The following is a 23,268-nucleotide window of genomic DNA, read 5'->3' on the forward strand; positions in this document are numbered from 1 at the left end:
AACTATTGAGATAAAGTAGGGAGATCTCAGTATAGGATTGGGATGAATTGTAAACCCAGCATGGGCAAGCAGGAGGTCATAGCAGAAAGCACAGAAAGCAGAGCTGAGTTCAGTGGACAGAGTTGGCAAAGAGTCATTAAACCAGATAAATAAGGAACCTGGTCTCAGGTGACAAATAAAAGAAAATCCACATGTTAGGGAAATGGAGAGTTGGTGAGAAATTCATGAGGACAGTAGTGCTTTCGCCATGTATGTGTGAGGACCTGAGTCTGTCTACCCAACAGATATGTAGTAAAAGCCAAGTATACAGCTTGTACTTACAATCCCAGCACAATCCAGTTAGTCTAGACAAATTAAGCTTTAGCTTTCAGGAAGAGACCTTCTTTCAAAAATAAAGCAGAACATAATCCAGACTAGAAGAAGATACCCAAAATTGACCTCTGGTCTCGACAGACCCACGCCTAGGTGAGTGCAACCCCCATAAGCAAATTTAATAAACAAATATTAAATAAAATCATGAACTATCCTAAACTTAATTACAAGGATTAGAGGAGAGAGGGTGAAGATACAAAAGGAAGTTAATCAGTTAATAACTTTGTGCCAAACTAAAAGTAGCATCTCCTACATTGCTCAATCATTATTGAAACCTGAGCTAAATTCCAGGGAGAGGAACACTAGGCTATGCCATATTCTCTTTATACACACATTTTTGACTGTTTACTGCAGCCAAGCAAGAATCAATAGGTTCTTCATACAGATGACCCTCCTTTTTCAAACCTCTAGTTGCTCCTCATTAGTTCACCCTTTCATAAAATCAGTGTGGATTCAGTGTAAATATTTTGTACTTTCTGTCTCTTTTTTTCCCACTATAAACTTGTGTTATGATTTGAATGAGAAATGTGCCTATAGGCTCCGCTATTTGAAAATTTGGTCCTAGGTTGATGTTTTGTTTGGGGAATTTAGTAGAACCTTACTGGAGGCAGTATACCTCTTAAAACAGGTTTTGAAGGTTTATAGGTTTACCCCATGTCCAGTTTGCTCTTTGCTTCCTGCTTGTGGATGCAAATATGATCTCACAGCTTCCTGCTCTAGTTGACTGCTGCCATTATCCTACCACCACCACCACCATTATGGACTCTCCATCTAGAACCCTAAGCCCAAATAAGCATTTCATTCTACAAGTTGCCTTGTATTTTATCATAGCAACAAAAAGTCGCTATTACAATGTTTTTACTCTGAGCCCAGCAGGCATGTTTCCAACTACTACCTCACTTCCTTTCAGGTGGTTGAAAAACTTATCCTTCTCTGGTTAGCATCTGCAATGGATCAGAGAACACTCAGTATTGGTGGTTTGGGCTTAATATGGATTAAAAGACTTTTGTTGAAGATAGGCCATGGTTGTAGCCAGAAATTTCTCTGGTCCTATCCGGCCCCGCAGTACGGATGAATTTCTCCCACCTGCATCCTGCACCCACTTGGTCCCAAGAAAACACACAAAGGCTTATATTACTTATGTATGGCCTATGGGTCAGGCTTTTTGCTAGCTAGCTCTTATAACTTAACCTATTTCTATTAATCTACATGTTGCCATATGGCCATGGTGTTACTGGTCTGCTGGCATCTTGTTCCTCTTTGGGTGATGGGATGGCATCTCCCTACTCTCCTTTGTTTTCCTCTCTCTCTTGTTTGAATGTACTGCCTAACCTTATTCTGCCTCTCCATTGGCCAAACAGCTTTATTTATCAACCAATCAGAGCAACACATATTCACAGCATACAGACAGACATCCTACAACACATGGTGATCATATATCACTTTTTACATGCTGGGGGATGAGAAACCCAGTTAGATGTCAAGAATTTTCAGGTATGGATGATAGGAATTCTTGCTAAAGTTTAATTTTGCAAGAAATTGCACATATAGATCCAGTAGCTTGACTAAAGTTTGGTGAGCCAAAAAAATCTTTGCCAGGTGAAACAGATTTGGTAAGAATGATTATTACTTTTCCTCACAGCTTGTGGAGACAAATAAGTACATATAAATGCATATCACATATGAGACAGATAAATGCTTATTGTATGTATTTATATATTTTACAAAGTATTGTACATAGACACTTCAGATTTATAGCATTGTGTCTGACAAACTTAATGCAGATTTATACTGATTTATATGCCAATAGGATTCTGTATATTATATACATTTTAAATAAACATTCATTAAATGAGCACTTATAAAATCTGTAATACCTGCAGTTTTCTTTACACACACAATTTGAAAGCAGCTACTGTAAAAATCTGTCTATAAGTGAAGTTGCTGAAGAATAATGAGAAAAAAGGAAGTGTGGAGGTGGACATTGGGCAGTGCCTACCATTAAAAAGGCATCGAAGAGTTAAACAGAGGAAAAGAGTCTGAGATATGGGTTCTATGGAGCTTAAGAAACCATCCGGCAGAAGTGAGGGAGGACAGTGGTTCTTTTGTTTATGGTACCAAACCACCACACTTTATTTTTTTGAGTGTCAAGAGTTCGGAAATCAGTTGGAAATATTACATTGTCCTTGCTGAAGAGTGGCAAAATACACACGGAAATTATATTGTAGGCTGATAAGTACTTTAGTGAAGACTGTACTCTTTGTCTGCATCCTGAAGTGAATGCGTGCTCATGTTAAGGAGGTAGGATGCTTAAGAAAGTTTCCCAGAATAGCTGAATCTCCTCCTGCCATGCACCTTGGTTGGGCAGGAGACAAAATTAGCAAAACATTGTAAGAAACCATCTTCTTACCATAGTCATTATGGAGAACACAGGCAGTACAGCTCATTTATATTCTTGAGGGGTATTACATTCTTGCAAATTGTTGCAGATAGCACTACTTACATTTAAATGAGAACTTTTAAATACCTTTCTCTATTTATAGCAGGAAAGGGAAGAATTTTCCCTGAGTTCTGCTCCCTAGAGGCATTCATTAGGGGAAGTGTAATGAAGCTGGCAAACAGGTGCTTCTTATGTGCCTTTTATAAAGGGCTACAAGCTCTTACCATTTCTTCGGCTTCCAACAGGGACCAGACGTCATCTACAGAGCTAATAGCTCACAGCAGGGTCCTTTAGTATATGCCATATAAATATTCAGAGTTTTATCTTTTTCTGCTTGATGATGGATCATGAACACAATGTACTGAGAATGATGGAAAAAATAAATACAGAAATGTGAGAATTGTGGGTCATAAATCTAAACAAGTTTTGGCACAGTGAGCTTTAAGTAAAAACTGAAAAAGCAAACACTAAATATGGATCTGATGCTTGAGCTATTACAACTCTTCTGATTACTATTAAAAACTTCTCTAAATTCTCACCATCCAGGAAAAATAACTCTGTCTAGTAGCCATCTATTCTGCTACTTTTTAATCTTATCCCCTTGCTAACATGTCATATACCTGTGAGAACTTATGATATTTACAATCATTCTTAATATGTTGGTCATCATGTAATGTGGCAGGTGTGAAGGCATTCTGGCGAGACTGGTGTTCCTCCTTTTAGCTATTAGACCACTGAAGCAATAGTCCTGCATTGGAATTTTACCAGGAATATCTATCATCCTGGGAGAAAGGAACGACTAAAGCCAGGTTCCAGCCAGAGAATTTCAGAGTTATGAGAGTTCATCAGATTATCTTGAAAGCGATACCAGAGCTAAGACAATGATAGGTCCATAGGGGCAGGGCCGCAGGCTACCCAGGACTGCTCACATTAAATACACCTTATGCTCACTGTTTAAGAGAACCTATATAATGATCTTGAAGATGGACATGGGCAAGGTTTCTCACCACACATTTCTTTCTCTTCTTCTTTCCCATGTGATTGCATTGAATAAACTCCGTTCTTTGCTTTTCCTATTCCTTTATTTTTCATTTATTATTTTTTGTTTTTTGCTTTTGTGTGTGGGGGTTATACATTGACTTAATTGAGGACCATTGTATAAGCCTAAGTTGCCAGCACTTCCAGGGTCCTGGCTTTGATATAACTCTGGTGACAATAAAGCAAAAATTCCACATAATCTTTGTGGCTTTCACTTTCAAAAACTTAGAAACATGACTATTCAGTATATTCTTTCCCTCTAACACTCAAATTGCAAATCACTTCCATTTGCTTCCTAGACGCTCATTTAAATGGTCCAAATGAACAAAATTAGCTAAAATGATTGTCAGATTTAGATAGGAATCTAAATAAATTCTATTAGCCCTGGGCTAATAGAATTATGGCAGCTTCTAACCTACTTTCACATTGAAAATCAGCACAAAGGCAGTAATGCCATAGACTGTGAAGGTTCAGAGCAACATCCCTTCATAAAATGATACACCTAGTTCAGCTCTGCTTCCTCTTGATGGGGCAGGACACACCAACATAATGGTGACCTACAGGGAGCATCAGCCAGCTGAAGCCAGGCATCAGCACACATGAGCCTTAGCAGGGGCAGGAACCCCAGAAGTCATGCAGGTCTGTACTTCTCTCACAAGAATTCTATTATGTTTGAAGTTAATTCTCCTCCTCCTTCCAAACAGCCTGTGTTTTGCATGTATGGTTCTATTTTGGCCAGATTATGGCACCCTCACAGAATACATGATAAAACATATAATCTTCATTTCTTTCTTTTTTGAAAAGTTTTTTTAATTGAAATAGATTATTCTCTCATACAATACATCCTGACCACAGTTTCCCCTCCATCTACTCCCCCTGCATGTCCCATCTCCCCTCTCAGACACCTTCACTCCCTCTCCGTTTCCCTTCAGAAATGAGCAGTCCTCCAAAACACAACAACCAAACAGGACAAAATAAAAATACAATAAGGCAAGGCAATAGTCCTCATATCCAAGCTGGACAAGGCAATCCATTAGAGGAAAAAAGTCCCAAGAGCAGGCAAAAGAGTCAGAGACACACCCATTCTCACTGTTAAAATTCCCACAAGAACACCAAGCTAACAGCCATGACATGTATGCAGAAGACCTGGTGCAGACCCTTGTAGGCCCTGTGCTTGCCATTCCAGTCTCTGTGAGCCCATGTGAGTCCTACTTGGTTGATTCAATGGGCCATATTCTCCTGGTATTCCCCATCACCTCTAATTTCTATAATCTTTTTTCACTTCTTCTCAGGGTTCCCTAATGTCTGAGAAAGACCTGATGGAGACCTCCAATTTAGACATGCTCTCCATACACTGTTTGACTATGGGTCTCTGTATTTGTTCCCAACTGCTACCAGAGTCTTGTATAATATTAAAAGGACCAGCCTTAATACTATACTTCCCAGGGGCTCAGAAGAGAAAACTACAAACAGTGAGAATTATTTTCAGGAAAAGAATCTAAGTACATTGAGCTCTTAGTCCAATCATTTATTATTCCAAGTCCTCTTCTCCATCCTGCCATGCCCTGGGAGTACCAGTATATATACACTTACAAGCAGTAATCCCCTGGCAGTGCAAAGGCAGGCTTCCAAGGTCAAATGGAGGGGTGATAAGAATCACATAGAGGGGCAGTAACTGTTAATTATCATTTGCAACCCAAAGGGGAAGTGACTAATGGGGAGATGAATTAACTAAGGGCTAAATTCAGGTAATATCTAAGAAAAGGGATCTTATGTGCTCAACTATAATCTTAAACGTGATTGGAAGAAAATGTTAAGAATCTGTAAGTCGCTAGGTCAATGGGTGAAAATAAAACTGCCTTCTTTTTTCCTGTGGCTCCTATCTGTCCAAGTTATCTGCTGTTTTTCTGCAGGGTGGGGGAAAGTGTGCTTGGACTCCAGGCAACCTGTGTACAGCTAGATGCTTCTGGTGATAGTTAAAGGGAGATCTGGAAACTAGAGGTAAAATTTGGGAAAGAGGAAAATTAAACTTAATCAGCACATCAGCCAGGCCTTCTCAAACAGGTAGTCTGGATGCTTAAGTCTGTTCTCAGACAGCACAGAGGTATCTCTGATAAGGTACTTTCCTCCATCTAGGGATGGACCTGGTTGGATGCTGCCAATGACGCTACTTACAGGGAGGCTTGAACTAGGGTTCTGGCTTTGCATAGCTGTCAGAGCAGAAGATTATCTAAATATTCCTAGATGTAGTTAGGTAAGGAGTTAGACATCTATAAAGTTAATAAGGCTGTAAGAAAAGGAGGATCTGAGCTAAATTGTTAGAAGCTATTGCTTAAGGTCCACCTGATCCAGGTGATGACTTCATGTGGAATTTACCTTAATTTGAGAGACTTACGTGGTGGTTTGGACTATTGTTTCTGTTAGTCCTTGAATGTGGCTAAGGAAGAAATCTAATTTCAGTGCTAAAAGGAGAAGAAACTGGGTGGGCCTGAGGGAAGGAAGTCTTTCCTGAGGTTGTTCTCCAAATAAATACCTTGAATGTATATGTCCAAATAGTGATCAGTCTACACTGTTAGCAATTCTTAGGAAGAAATCAATTGGGAAAGCTATGAAGCTATGCAAAACATGATTTTTATAACAGAAGACAGCTGATATATAACAAGCCAAATAACACCAAAGGCTCCTTGGATTTGGCTACCTCTGAAGGAACTCCTTGATCCCTTCAGGTAGTAGCTTTGTCATAACCAACTGAATTCTTATAATATATCCCTGTGGCCCATAGCACCAGAAGAAGCCTCTCTGATGACAGCCAAACAAGGAATTAATCTATATGAGTATAGTGTATACTTCTCCCCCACCCACTTATTTTTCTTGCCAGTTGTGTTTGGTTCTACCCTAGGTCTCTGGGCTATCCAGTATCTGTCTCTGGTTCCAGTGTCAGACATAGACTCCCTCTCCTGGTGGTGGCCTCAAGTTAAACCAGACATTTTTAGGTTTGATCTTTTCATAATGTCCCAGATTTCCTGAATGTTTTATACCAGGAATTTTTTATATTTAACATTTTCTTTGACTGCTGCATCCATTTCTTCTATCATACCTTCAGTACCTGAGCTTCTGTCTTTCATCTCCTGTATTCTGGTATCTCTGGTATTCTTGTATTGATGCTTGTCTCTGCAGTTCCTCTTTGCATTTCTAAATTTTCCATTTCCAGAATTCTCATTTTGGGTTTTCTTTTCTTTTTTGTTAGCTGAGGACCGAACCCAGGGCCTTGGGCTTGCTAGGCGAGCACTCTACCACTGAGCTAAATCCCTAACCCAGTTTGGGTTTTCTTTGTTGCTTCTATTTCCATTTTCAGGTCTTGAATAATTTTATTTATTTCATTCAACTGTTCTTTGTTTTGTTTTGGTTTGGTTTGGTTTTATGTTTGCTTATTTTCTCCTCCTCCTCTTCCTTCTCCTCCTCCCCTTCCTTCCTTCCTTCCTTCCTTCCTTCCTTCCTTCCTTCTTTCCTTCCTTTTCTCCTTCCGCTTCTTCTTCCGCTTCTTCTTCCTTCTTCTTCTTCTTCTTCTTCTTCTTCTTCTTCTTCTTCTTCTTCTTCTTCTTCTTCTTCTTCTTCTTCTTTTCCTTCTTCTTCTTCTTCTTCTTCTTCTTCTTCTTCTTCTTCTTCTTCTTCTTCTTCTTCTTCTTCTTCTTCTTTTCCTTCTCCTTCTCCTCCTCCTCCTCCTCCTTCTTCTTCTTTCCTTCTCATCCTCCTCTTCCTCCTTTGTCTTTCTTTAAGGGATTTATTCATTTTCTCTTTAAGGACCGCTATCATCTTCATATAGTCAATTTTAAGGTCTTTTTCTTGTGTGTTGGCTATGCTGGAATATTAAGTGCCTGCTATAGTGGGATAACTGCGCTCTGGTTGTGATACATTGCCCTGGCTATTGCTGAGTGTGTTCTTATGCTGGTGTCTAGGTATTTGGGTTTGGACTAATTTTAGGTCTAGGTGCTAATTTTTTGGATGGGGGCGGGGCTTGATGTTTTGCTCCCTGGCTTCTTTCTTCTCAGGAGCTGAGGATTGATTGGGTCTAGGGGAACAGAGAGAGAAGAAGGTGGGCAGCCTCCTGGCCTTCCGGCTGGTGTGTGGCTTGTGGTTGAACAGGGGGTGTCTGCCGAGTTGGGGGCTGAGACATAGCAAAGAGAAGGGAGCACAGCGGGGGATGGTCTGTGGGATTCATAGGAGGTATGGATTGGAGGAGAATAGGCAGAAGCTGATGTTCTGTTGCAAGACTACTGATGACCTGAGGATTGGGTCTGGGGGAACATAAAGAATGAAGAAGGTCCATGGGCAGGCAGCCTACTGGCTTTCTGGCATGTCTGGCCTGTGTACATAATCTTAATAGCAATACATCCTGATAAATCTGATTATTAAAACTAATATTTCATCATTTAAAGATGATAAAATTCATTCTAATAATTTAAAATAGCTAAGAAATTTATAGAAATAACAAATATAAAAATACCATGACACATTGGGAAAGTGATTGCAGAAAAAAAATCATATGTCAATATAACTTTGGTGGCATTTTCATATTATAGGAACTTTGTCTGTGTTGTGGTCTGATCCAATAGAGTAAAGGTTTGACAGATGGGTTTCACATTCAGCTGGACCATGGAGTTCCCTGGTGGACTTAGGAGAAGAGAAAGAGAGGCCCTCTGAAGAAGAGGTGGGGCAAAGGGGTTGCAGGCCCCTTTCAAGCCTGAAAGTGTATGGTGGTGGTGTGTTGTGGTTACTTGTGATTGTCTCAGGACTTTATCCTTAATGTTTATCCCTGAGTTTTATCTTTTAATAAATGATGAGAGAAATCACAGTATTTTCAATTTTTTTATCAGATGTTCACATTTCCATTTTTGGATTATGTAGCTGGTCCTACATCTCTACTGTAATATAAGAATATCTTCCTTTGTAGTACTGGAAGCAAGTTTATAAACTGTCACAAGGTTAAGGCACTCACCTTGGCTTTCAGATATGCCTTTCTTAGCTGCTGTCATGGAGGATTATATTTTCTCCTTCATCTTATTAAGTACTTAGCCACTCACCACCCATGATCAAATAAGATGCTGGCACATGTAAGGCTTGTGTGTAGGTCAAGTTTCGTATTAGCATTAGATGCAAAATGGCCTTGTCAAAAAATCAGTGTGTCTCTTTCCTCAATAGCCATAATGGAATTTTCATCATGTCTGGTATAGATTTATGTCTTCATATATTCACAAAAATGAAAGTATTCTGTTTTCCTAAGTAATTTTGAATAATTGTGCCCTTTCTTCTTATTGTCTGGATAAACATGACAGTTTTTATATATTTAAATGGAAAAAGACAAATTCATTTCTAAAAGATGAGATTGTATAAATGAATTGATTCCCTTGTTTTCCTTTGGCTATGGCCCACCTACTCGGAGTTCTATTTATAAAGCTGGCTTGGCATGTAATTTGGTTGCTTAATGGAATGGAGGTGAATAACAAGTGGTTCCACTGTAAAATAATCATGTAGAAGATGGATGAAGTAGAATGTTTGGTTTCAAGAATTTCTGCACTATTAGTCTCTTGGGTAATACATCTTAACTTCTTTCAATGCATATTGTGCTGCCATTATCCTACACATTTTCATTCTTGCAAAATGCACCAGTTTTCCAGACCCAGACCCAGACTGACACTCTACATAGACATTTCCTAATAAAACAGCTGACAAGATACAAGATCTTGACATAACCAGATGTGGTGGTACTTGGGAGACAAAGTTAGGAGGACCAGAAATTCAAGGTCATCCTCAGCTATATAGCAAACAAGAAATCAACCTGGGCTGCATGATAGACTATCTCAAAAACCAAAACCAAACAATCTTGTCATGGTTCCTGAAACATTGGTGACAAGGCATAATTATTTGTTATTGAAAATAACATTGTTTAATGTCTGTATTCAGTAGGCTATGATTAAGAAACAGCAGGTGTTCACTCAAATATCACATTATCAAGAAAATCTTTGATAATTTTTGTTTTTAAGTTCTAAACCTCCCTTCAAAAAATAAAAGAAGGAGAAAAGCAAGAAATTGAGTATCCTGTTTCAATTTCTCTTGGAATGCAATAAATTAAAACTTCTATGTGGCAGTGTCATCTAATCTTGAATCCACATGCAAATGGTTTCTGATATTCTGCATTTCTAATAGGCTCAGAGACACTGGCAATGTAGCTACTTCTCTGTGGATCATAACATGAAACATGGTGATTGGACAATGAAAGCAATAGAAGGCCTGGTACAGTTGGATAGTATGAAGCAAAAGGTGTGGCTACAAGCAGTAGGAGATGAATTTGTCAGCTAATAGCATCAAACACAACAAGGAACATAACATGTTTAGTTTAAAATATACTCGCATGAGTAGTAAGGTCTGCAGAGGTCTGCAGTATGTGAACAAACATCATGATTCTCTGGCTTTTATGTGCAGAAAATGATTCTTCTCATCTTATACCACAGTGGTGATTTTAAACTTTGTGGGATAAGGATGCCTAATATTTTATATTTTGCTCCATTTCTGTATATATATGTTAATGAGAATCAATCAAAATAATGAGTGTAATACTACAATAAGACCCAATAATCTACTTGCATACTTGCATACCCAGGAAAAGTGGACACACATTCAAATGCATTAGTGTAGCAACTTTGAGTAATTAACTTCACTCAGTGCCAACTCTAGGAGATGGCTTCCCTTGTTGAGACATAACCTTTTTAGAGCCACACCGTTGGAAAGAAGTGATGCTGAGTCCCTGCCCTGAGATGCCATTTTCTACTCATGAGAGGGTGTTCTTAACGACAGATCTAACTAACACAGTACTGAAATCCAAAGGACAGTGATGACAATTATGTAAGACTGTAATGGGCTTAGTAGTGAGTGTCCTGTTACTTATTTGGATATTCATGAGTCAATGCATTAAACTCTGCTCAGCGCCCTTGTCTACAGCCGAGAAAGAAGAATCTGTTTTGAAAGGACAAATACCACTGTGAGTTTTATTATAAAGGTTGCAAGTAGATGACGAGTCTTTATCATCTTAATATGTCTTGTGCTATCGTAGAAAAATAACTTGTATTCAGTCAAGTGCTTCCGCACATTTTCAGTACTTCTCATTCCTTATTCTCTTTTCATAGATGGTGATGCTTGAAATTGTGTAATGACTTCCCAGTTTTTCAAAATTAGATCCTGTAGGAATAAAGAATTGCATGTGATTGCCTAATGAAACAATTTCTATCATATTTAAAGGTCGGAGTATTCTAATTAGAAAGAAAGGCAGTAAAATGCTGTTTAAATTAAAAGAAATTTTGTACATCATTTAAATGTCTGTTTTTGCACTAGACTATAAACCTTATATCCTTCACACATCAGGAAAGCTCTTACAAAATTTAAAACTAATATTCTATAGAGCATAAATGATAATGGTTCAGATACTATAGCATGTATCTTTGAGCAAATATCATTTCATAATATGATTTTATGAATTTTCCCATTAAATGCATAACACTTTAAAAATGATTTCTTTGCTAACCCTCATCACTTCAGCTCCTTTCACCGTCCCCTTTCCAGACTCTGTCTCCACGCAAATGTACAATATAATGAAATGTTCAAGACTATCCTACATTCTTTCCTCCTTCAAACAGACATTATGAAAACTCAAATGTCTTCAAAGCCAGCAAGTAATAAAACTATGTTAAGGATCCTGGTAAAACAGAGAGAAAACTGTTAAACTGAAAAATGTATTCTATATCTAAGTATTCTTAAACTCAGAATAATTTAAAATATTGGCTGGTAAGATACAAAATCAATTCTCCCTGCTAGCTTCCATTCTAGGCTCTTCCCTACCCTTTCTCTTCAGGAAATCTAGCTCATGTTTAGGCAGCAATGTTGGTGAGCTTTAGAAGTATCTATTGTGACATTTCTAGGAGACACAGTCTCACAGAAAACTCCCTGATCCACTGACTTTTACACTCTTTCTGCCCTCCTCTTCTGCAATGACCCCTGAGCCTTAGATATGGGGGTTGTGTTGTAGGTGCATCAGCTATGGAGAAGGGGTAAGATGAATACAGAAGAAGGAGAGAGGAGGGCAATAGAGCAGTAAGGATGTCTAAAAAGTAATAAGGAACCATATTATAAACTATAAACTTAAAATATTGGTAATACATGTAAGTCAGTAAATAAATATACATACATAGTATCAATTAAGTTTTCCTATCTGGGCTTATCATGCTCATTCCAAGAGCCAAAGACCACCTAAGAAAGACCCACAGCATAAGAAATGAGAAGCCCGCTATTGAGTTGTTCGTCAGGCCTGTCAAAAAAGACTCCCAAACTTTCCAGGTTATTGCTGATACCCCTGGTTTCCCCGAAGAGGTGGAAAGTAAGAAAAACCATTCACTTAAGACAGAGGGTCCAAAGGTACCTGAGCTGAAACTAATCTGAAAGCCTACTTTTTGAGGACTAACTTTCATGGTGCTAGAAGGTGACATGGAAACTTTCAGAGGAGAGAAACAGCCAACAGTCCCTCCTAGCTATGATGCCTATGAACCACAACAATGACTACCATTGTAGACAGGATAACCGTAAGGGTACTGTAATGCCATACATACCTTGGCAGTAACAAACAGCTTTCTCGTTGGACTTAAGACCTGCTAGGCAAGAGGAAAACCATACCTGTTGCTGGAAACCTAGCCAACTACCCAGGGATAATGAAGTTATGGATTTTGGAGGAGAACCTACAATGGCCAATTTACTAAACCAGCATTTCTACCAGATTCTCTAAATAGTTATTTTCTTGTAATGTTTCCTGACTCTGCAAACCCGGTCACCTCCCCTGCCCATTTAAGCTTAAAAACGTGAAATCTAGCATTGCTTTAACAATTCCCTCTTTGATTTCATCTCTGCTTCCCTTCTCTTACTCAGCTGTCTACCAACATTTCACCCCACTTTTCACTACTATTTTCAGCTCCAGGGTTACCCACATTTTTTTGTTACACAAAATGGTCTATAGCCTTGTCTAAACCTCTGAAGCTAGCAAAGAATTCCTTTGAGATGATGGCTTGTAAAGATTTTGGTTCTTTCCTCACTGAACCTCATGTACATTACCATGTTGATTTGGTGAAAGCCTGTGTCCATTTCTTTCTTTCTTTTTTTTTTAGCTGAGGCTAGAACTCAGGGCCTTGCGCTTCCTATGTGAGCGCTCTACCACTGAGCTAAATCTCCAACCCTGTTTATTTCTTAACTAGAGGTTCTTTTGGAGTTTTTCTGCCTTTTCTCAGATTCCATGCACCATGGATACTTTTGGATGAACAGATAGTTAGATAGATAAAAGCATAACCTGGCCCTCAGTGCAAACAGGACTTCTCCACTTAGAAAGACTGAAGATACCTAGTAAACATCTGAGCTCCCCAGACATTGGGGAGTGTGGGCACTGTTATTGACTCCTGCTGCACTGCAGCCTTAGGCCCCTTCATTCATATCCCCTGGTCAGGAACACATCCAGACCAGCTTAGAAAGACCTGCTCCACCCTTGTAGAAGCCCCCTTGCATCCTATATAATTTAAAGAAGCGAGCATCCACTGCTTCCCTCTAGCCTGTACTTCTCTCTCTCTCTCTCTCTCTCTCTCTCTCTCTCTCTCTCTTGTAGCAATTTGGGTCCTGCTGTCTTCCCCTTTCTGAGGTCTTCTGTAGGTTGACATTACCTCCATATCCAGAGTTCTTTTCCTTCTAAATAACCCTGCAACTGTGATTAAATGTCTGCATTCAGGTAATAACCTCCCCCAAAGGGGAAAATAATTCTATACTATTCCCAAAGATGGATACCTTCCATTAAATATGAAGGTTGCATATTTTCTGAAAATGTTCTGATTATGCATTACAACTGTGCTGAAAAATCATGCACTAGCAGGTAATGGATAGTCACTTGCTTTCATTTACAGCCAAGAGAAAAAGGTAATAATATTGTAGACTCAATGGAAATTTTATAAATACAAGTATCTGAAAAGTCAGAAACTCTGTCCAATAAAAAAATGGTAGTCTGTGTAGAGAGTTCAGTAGAAATGTAGAAATGTCACTATATGCTAGTGGTCACAAATGTAAAAGTAGCTAGAAAACCCAAGATGAATCCCAAATATTATTTAAACCATGTATCTCAAACGAATAAGGATATCTATTTTAATACACCATTAAATGGATAACAAAATTAGTAGTTACTAATTTTCTTTCATCCTCAACTTACATTGTTTTCCTAATAGTGTTAAAGATGTGTTTTAACAGGTGGCTTGAATAAGGATACAAAATAACATGACACAAAATGAGAGTACTATAAGGAGGTGATTAGGTTAGATTCACATTTAGTTATTTGTCCTGACATCCTGGTAAATGATACTCTATCTTCCCGGTCATACTAGGAGACAACATGTCTGCCAGGTTTACTTTTTGTCCCTAATATTTAAGTTAACAACATGTATTTAAGTAATGTTATTGATTATAGACCTGCAACACCATTTGATCCTGAATATGCCCATCAAAGGAATGGTGTTTTTTTTTCCAATTGGCTTGTAGTCTTTAATAATTATGTAAAGTAACTTACACACCATCTTGGATTAAGACTGTGTTCTTGTACCCATTTTCAGGATCTTTGGTCACCTAGGAATATTTACCGTAAACACCCTGTTTTCTGGTGTCACAAATCTCAGCTTGCTCTTTCACATTCTCCTCCAAATGGTTGTGGGCAGGAGGGGTTCTTCCTTCATTCTAAATATTGGTTGGCAAATGTGACTCTCAGCTCAGCATGGCTTGCTTGCAATGACATCCTACTGGCCTTACAATTTCTTCGTAGTAGTTGTTTTTCTCACAAAGTTATCAGCATCAATGCTGAGGTCAGGAAGCATTCCCTCTGATGTATTTTCTATTTGCCCTTGGAATAACCTTCAGCACTTCTGTTTCACGTTTTAGGGGGGGGGGGCTCCCATTTTCCTTCCTTCTCCTTGCCTTCTTGTTTAATCATATGGAAAGTGCTTAAACTGGGACTGATCTCTGTCCAGCAGGTAGGCAGCCTACTCCCTGAGGCGCCTTCTCATCAGAATCTCATGAGCTGTTTTCTTTTCATGCATCCTGATGGGCTTTTGCATCTGTATTTTCTCAGCATGGGGCTGCTTGTGGAAGAGCTTATGCTTCAGACCAATCTTTTATGCTTCCCTACAATGATCATGATCCTCTCAACGATCCTTTCTTTTTCTCATAGTAACCCAAATGATATCCATAATATCTATAGCATAATTTCAGTACATTCATCTTCTGGTATGGAGTCCTCCTCAGAATGGAGCAGCTCCTGAGTGTGAAGCAATGTGGCTGCTGTACTCTAACCAAGAAAGAGCCTCTCACTACACAGTTATGCTCAATTCTATCTTATTAAACTTGCTCCTGACTTAGAGTTTTTTAAAATGCTGATTTTATAAATTAATTGTTCTATCTATACTTCTTAACTATATATGTCCTATAAATAAAAACTACATTTCACCAGTTTTAATAAAAAATATTTTACTCCAACAATCCTAGCACTTCTGAGGCTGACACAGGACAGTTGCCTCTGAGCCTGGCCAGGCTGGTCTATACGTGTGTGACCAGCATCATCTATAAGTGCATGACTTGACATAATTGCAGTATTATTGGTACTTTCCCTTTCCTGTGGATATAATGAGAGAAAGTACCTGGAAAGGGAGATTTGATTCACCATGATTTAGTACAGAACAGAGTTACTTTACAACATGAATATGCCACACCACTCACAAATATTAGTCAAATGTCTGCAAAACCCACAATGCAAAACCCACTAAGCTGTTCCTCACTTTAAAGCAGCCCAGTCCAGTCACTCTTTGGAGTGTTTGCTGTGTTTAATTTTGCTAAATAAAGTTCCACTCAAACTATAAACTTTTCTTAAAGCTGTTGACAGAACTCTTTCCTTCAAGAAGACTCCAGTGACCCCTGAAATACTTTAATTTGTTGATTGATATCTTTAAGAAATTGAATTTTCATATTCAAAATCAATATATACATTTCCATTTCCACAAATCCTATGAGTCTTTTCTTGGCATCTATAGTCATACTCATCCTTTATACTGCACTTTTAAAGTATTATACCTATTATTTTATTATTATTATTAATTTATTATAAATAGACTTCTTTTCTGTTGTATCTTCTTAATGATAGTTTTATTGTTTGCAAATATTAAGAATATGGATTTAGGAATTACAATGTATTTTTTAGTGTGTGTGTGTGTGTGTGTGTGTGCGCGCGCACGCACGAGCACACATGCGTGTGCACATGTGTGCATGCACATGTGCCACAGCACACATGTAGAAGTTGGAGTCATCCTTCTAAGGGAGTTAATGCTGTCCTTTCACCATGTGAGATCAAACTCAGATCACCCTTGGGACACAAGGAACCTTTCCATTGAGCCATCTTGCCAGCCTCTATTTAGAGATATTTTTATAACCTGATATATTACAAATTATTTTGTTGTTTATAAGAGATTATCATGAGTTCTTTAGTGTTTTTTCAGACATGATATAAAATAATCATCTTTCAAAGGCTGACATGCACATATAGAAATATATTTAAATTTGTTCCAAACAAGACTTACAGAAGAATCCAGTGGAAAGTGTTGGGTACATCTGCATTGTTCTAGATTTTCACAGTGCTGGAATGTCTTCATATGTGCTGCCTTCTGGAAAGTAGTATTGCAGATTGTAGTACACAAGGAAATTTATATTTAACTGATTTTTCTTCTGAGGATTATTAATGTGTATTATAATAATAATTTTTCAAATTTCAATCAAAGATATAGACAAACAATGGCAAAAAGAATTATTCAAGAAATACTTATATTTTCTTTGCTATTTTTCAGCCTTTAGAAAACTAATTTTGCCATTTTGATATACTCTGTGTGTGTGTGTGTGTGTGTGTGTGTGTGTGTGTGTGTGTGTTGTAGGCATTCAGGCATGTGAGTGCATAGGAAGTAGGTATAAATATTTTTTCCTAAATGATGTGTTATCAAATAAATTGGAGATATGATCATTTACTAGGAAGAAATTCAATGTACACTAACAGTATGTTTTCATAATATGCATTATACACTAATGTATACTTTTTCAGTCTTATTTTATAAGTAGTATCTACCACTTTAGTGCAATAATGAAATTAGCCAGTAAATTCTATGTTCTTTCCTCCCTTTCTCAAAAATGGAATTAGATATTGATAATCTTTTATGTTTATTTACATCCTTTGAGGGAGTGAGCTTGTATGGTCTGCATATCCTTACTTACTTATTATTTGTTAGCTGTAAAAGCTTTCTTTTTGTCAGAGGACAATATATTTACATCTTGTTTGGCTGTGTTATCCTATTTATTGATGCTACCTTAGTAGTTATATGTATGTAGTTGCTTTATCCATAGTTTCATACAAAGGAAATGCTGAAACTTCCCCTTTGTTCTTGGTTAAGTCCTTGAACAAGTCCTCAGGGAAGAATCTTGAGTTCAATATTCTCTGTACACTTGCACATTTACAGCAGTGATTGAAAACTAACTTGACTTACCTTAAAAGCCAAAGCTTACAATTTTTCTCTAAGTATTTATGTCCTTATGACTCCATTGTCTCATGTGGAGGAGTTGCTGTTGGTCTATTCCCAGTATTATTAGTTTTTCCTTGTAACTAGCTCCATCTTCTTCCTAATGTTCAATAATGTGATCAACAGCCATATGTCCATGAACCAAGGCTTGAAAAATGATTTTTTAAAAGCTGATAAGTTCTTTCCATAGCTTTAAGCTTACTAGTTTTCCAACAGTTGTATGAATACGACCATTTTCTAAAATATTTCCTAATGTTTTAAAATTTTTGTAGCAGGGTGGTGGTGGTGCATGCTTTTAATCCTGGCACTCAGGAGACAGAGGCAGGCAGATCTTTGTGAATTTGAGGCCAGCCTGATCTACAGAGTTCCAGGACAGCAGGGCTACATAAAGAGACCCTTTCTCAAGAAATGAAAACAAAACAAAACAAGGTATTCTTGCAATTTTGGAGTCCCAACCCAAGCTCTTCTCTTTTTAGGATGCTTCAAATATCTAATCATGTATGTGCTGATCATCTCATCTCTCATCTCTTTCCAGGACTGTCTTTGGCATCTATGTGATTTCATCTGTTCTTCTTGTCTATCCCCATGCAACTGTGTATCTACATGGGTAATTTACACTTCCCATTTTACCCTCTGTCTTTCTTACTTTCCTTTCTTTGGCAATCATTCAAATTAACATCAGGCTTTTTCTTACTGAAAAAAAAAAATTTTCTCTTTTTTTCTAGTCCACTAATTTTTCTCCCCATACTTCTGAACATTCTTTAAGATTTCCTTATTTTAATTATTTTAGGTCATTTTCTCTTTCCTATTTATACTAACTAGTTATTGATATGTTTTTTTCTGATTATTGGCCATTCCTTTTTGTACATATGCTGCTATTATTTTGATGTAATTTCTCAGACATCTTAGTAGTACTTTATGTTTTATATTTATTTGCTCATTTTCCTTCAATAACTTTTCACAAGGTTTGATCACATATTTTTCTTTTATTTACATTAAATAATTTATTCTTTTAAACTTCTAGAAGATCTTCTCTACTGTGCAAGCTCCCCTTGTCACCCTCTGCTTCCTTGTCTTTCCTTATGGAGTTTGAAATAACTAGGAAAGATGAATATTGTATGTAGAAATTGGAGAATACCAAGACAATCTTCTAATCAAATTTGTAGGTGAGGAAACTCAAGTTAGGTCATACAGTCCAAACTACTACAGTAGGCAAGGGGAGAAACCTCAGTTTGAAGCTGCATCAGGACTTATTTATAGTTTTCTATCCTTTTCATTATTCTGGAGTTCTTATTCTTCTGCCAGGGGATATTAAAATAAATATTTATAGTGCAAATATTTGAGTACCTCTCTACTGTGTGTTCAGTGAAAATAACTCTTTTCAATAAGCTATTGGCCATACTTTACACTTGAGGAAGCATCTACTAACTGAATATATCACCACTGCCCTAGGAATGGAATTCTAAGAATGAAACTCTATTCTGGTCCTGGGACTAGTATTAAATATGGTTAAGGATCAGCCCTCTTACCTTTGATTTATTTTAACAAAGTCAGTGGAAAAGTCATTATTCTTATGACTTTATGACTTTAGCAAATAGGAATTTCACTCTTTAGATAGAGAGAACTCATAATCTAGAGAAGTCATTTGGTTAAGGACAATGATAAGTCAAGGACTATTACTACCAAAGTTGCATCTTATAATTAAAACAAATTAAAAAGTCAATCCCAAAAGATTTAATGTAAACATGCATTGATTAAATAAAAGCAAGGCAAGTATAAAAACATCATTGCAAAAAATGGATACTAGGTTAAGTTTTGTAGTATGGAGACTTTAAAAGAATGTTACCACACAGTAGTGCATCAACTGTTGTGTCACAGTCTACCTTTTATACATGTTAGCTTTTTCATGTTTTTCTATCTCAGTGTGTGCTCAAGCATGCTGTGTATGATAATGTGAAGGTTAGGAAGATTCATGCTACTTTTTGCCTTATGACAAATTAGGATTAAGACAACAACAACAACAAAAAAACCATCCTGTTTTTAACTTCTAGATTCCATTCCTTGGAGCACAAAAGAGAATAGAGTGAGATGGATGTAACCCAGAGGTGAAGAAACACTCCTAGAGCTGGAAGGTGAATGAGAAGTCAGTATTGTGAAGGATTCTAAACAGGCATGTGGTGACATATTGTGTACCCTAATAAAGCTTGCTTGAGGATCAAAGGACAGAGCCAGGCACTGGATTAGACATAGAGGTCAGGCAGTGATGGCACACATCCTTAATTCTATCACTCGGGAGGCAGAGATCTGTCTGGATCCCTGTGAATTCAAAGCCACAGTAGAAACAGAGCCAGGAAGTGGTGGCACACACCTTTAATTACAGTACTGGGAAGTACACACGCCTTTAATCCCAAGAAGTGATGGCAGGGTGGAAAAAGGTATATAAGGTGTGAGAATATGGGAACTCACTCTCTTTGGACTGAGAATTTCATAGAGGTCAAAACTAGTGGCTGCTACTCTTCTGCTTCCTGATCTTTCATCTTTCACCCTGATATCTGGCTCTGGGTATTTTTTATTAAAAGACCATCTAATATTCAAACAAAATAGGCACATGTATAATGTGTGTCAGGCCCAGAGTACCTGTCCAAGTGGTTGGAAGTGATCAGGGAAAAACATCTGCCAACTCATATTAGTGGAAATGTGCAGGGTCATGGTGTTCACACAAGCAGCAAGTGAATGTTTTGGCTTTGAAGGCAAGGTTTAGAGAGGCCTTGGAACTAGCATTACTAGGCTTCTGGCCAGAGTCATATAAAGCATTAGTACCACCATCCAGTGAGAGTGAGCAAAGGTTTCATGGAAGAGTCTAAGGATGGGGGTGAGTGTTGCCAAACACTGCCTTCTGGACACGGTAGCTGCTGCAGTCATAAAAATCAGCAGGTAAAGAGCAATCCACTCAGCATTCTGGTAGGATGGAAGGAGGGGCTCATGAAGACTTATCCCAAACTGAAGAGCTATATTTGCAGAGTTGAGGTGGAAGAATCATCCATCTCTGATGGATGGCCCCATATCCATGTCTATATCGATGGTACTATATTTAGTGGTCTTTAAAAAAAAGGGGGGATATGGAGCTGGGAAAGAGATATGTTGAGGGAAACTATGGGTGATTGCAGAGGAAAATGGGGGTAGTTACGATTGTATTTCAGTGTGTGTGTGTGTGTGTGTGTGTGTGTGTGTGTGTGTGTGTGTGTAATTATAAAAGAATACATTTTAAAAAATAATCCAGTCCAGGGGAAATAGTAAGGTTTTGTTGGTGTTAAGCATGACTCCAATCAAAGTATCCTGAACAAGTCTCTCAAAACCAAAAAGTATGTAAGAAGAATTAGAGTTCTTAGGTAAGAATGCTAAACAAAGAAAGAGAATAGTTACTTTTAAAAAAAGAGTGCATAAGAAAGGAATGTGTGTTTGCATATATATGTGTTGTCAACACTAGTTAAAAACCAGGAACTGCAGAACAAACATTATCAAATCACTGAATTCCCCGAACAAATTCTTTGAAAAGATCTCTTCAACAATTTGATCCTAAAATCTGTGACAAGTTTGCATTTGCATTGAATTTAATTAACACATGGTTTGAGTTTGAGAGGAGTACAGAAAAGAGAAATGCTTTTATTTCCTGATACTTGTCTTGAATAGTCTCATTGAGTAAAGTAAAGTGTATTTATTGAAATAAAAAATTTACATACAATGTTTTGTTTCTCTTCTCCAGCTCCACCTAGAACTTCCCTACCACCCAACTTCATGTTTTGTGTCTCAAAAGCTCTCTCTCTCTCTCTGTCAAAAAAAAAAAAACACCATAAAACCAAAAGCAAAGACCAAAACAAACAAAAAAACCAATAGACAAAAAAATAACAAAACAAAATTAAAAAAACACCCAGACCCACAAAACTATGGAGTCCATTTTTTTTTCCTAGGAATAATATCTTAACATGCTATAAAAGCCAGTCACCAACCATTCAGGCTGTACACAAACAGAGAACAAGTGCTGTTGAACTCTCAGAAGTACCAACTGCCTTACCTTTAAAATGGCTAACTAATAAACCTGTCTGGGTTGGACAGTGGCCTTTGAAAAAAGAGAAGCTACAAGCTTTAGAACAGCTGGTTCAAGAGCAGTTAAATGCTCAACACATTGAAGAATCTACCAGCCCTTGGAATTCTCCTGTATTTGTTATTAAAAAAAAGTCTGGTAATTGGAGAATGCTGACAGATCTGAGAGCTATTAATAAAGTAATTCAGCCAATGGGCTCCCTACAGACTGGGATGCCCTTGCCCTCTCTGCTACCCAAAGAATGGCCTATAATAGTTATTGACTTAAAAGACTGTTTCTTTACCATACCATTACAAGAAAATGATAGAGAAAAATTTGCCTTCACAGTTCCTAATTATAACAATTCTCAGCCAGTCAAGAGATATCAATGGAAGGTCCTCCCACAGGGAATGTTAAACAGCCCTACCTTATGCCAATACTTTGTGCAAAAACCATTGGAGATAATTCGTGTAAAGTTTCCACAATCCATAATTTATCACTATATGGATGATATCCTATTAGCTGATCCAAAGTTAGACACATTAGAAAGCATGTTTGAAGAAGTAAAAAAAGTTTTGCCTCGCTGGGGACTGCAAATTGCTCCTGAAAAAATACAAAGAGGAGATTCTATTAATTACTTAGGATATAAGATAGAGTTACAAAAAATTAGACCCCAAAAGGTACAACTGAGGAGAGATCGATTAAAGACTCTTAATGATTTTCAAAAGTTGTTAGGAAGCATTTCCAACTTATTGGGTATCATGGGAATACCCAAAGATGGACTACAAAATTTGGCTAATACTCTAGAAGGGGACAAAGAATTAAATAGTCCTAGAGAATTATCAGCCGAAGCTGAGAAGGAATTGGCTCTAGTAGAAAAGACAATTCGAGAAGCACATGTGGATCGTGTGGATCCAGAACTTAAATGCATTCTTGTCATATTCCCCTCCAGACATTCCCCCACAGGTATTTTGATGCAGAGGGAAGATATTGGTGAAATTATTAAGGCCACTCCATGTAGTTAAAAGGGAGGTTTATTTTGTAGGGTAACTTACAAATGAAGGGGTAGGTTGCAGGTTCTGGCAAAGGTATAGCGCATTCCGGCGGTGTTCTCTGGAGAACTCTGCTCGGTCTACCTCCTGCGTCCAGCGTCCCCGAACCAAGCGCGCGACCTCCTCATGATCCTCGGTCTTCTGCTTCCTCCTCTGCCCCGCCTTGTGGGCGTGACCATTACTGAAGCCTCAATGGGGGTTGGAACTTCCAGGCCAATGCTGGGATGGCTATCCACTACAGACCAGCATGGGGCCTTCCCTGTAAAGTGATTGATATCTCCAGTGACACTTCATTGAAGAAAAACTGATCTTTTCTTTTTCCAGTAGTTATCAATTGCAAATAGCTTCTTGTGTAGAGGTAGGACTTTGTGTCTGCTTCCTCTTCTCGCTGCTCGGATTTTGTCTGGTTTGAACTCGTACAGGTCTTGGGCATGTTGTCAAAGGGTTTTTACATGCATATGTATTTCATCTCTGTTTTTTCTGGATGACACTGCTTCCTTGGCATCATCCATAAACTCTGACTCTTACAATCTTTTGTCTCCTCTTTTATATAGATCCTGAGCATGAGGGAAGGGGATTGATAAAGACATCTCATTTAGGGCTGAGTACTCC

This window comes from Onychomys torridus, chromosome 4 (assembly GCF_903995425.1).
Source record: "Onychomys torridus chromosome 4, mOncTor1.1, whole genome shotgun sequence".
NCBI classification, from domain to species: domain Eukaryota; kingdom Metazoa; phylum Chordata; class Mammalia; order Rodentia; family Cricetidae; genus Onychomys; species Onychomys torridus.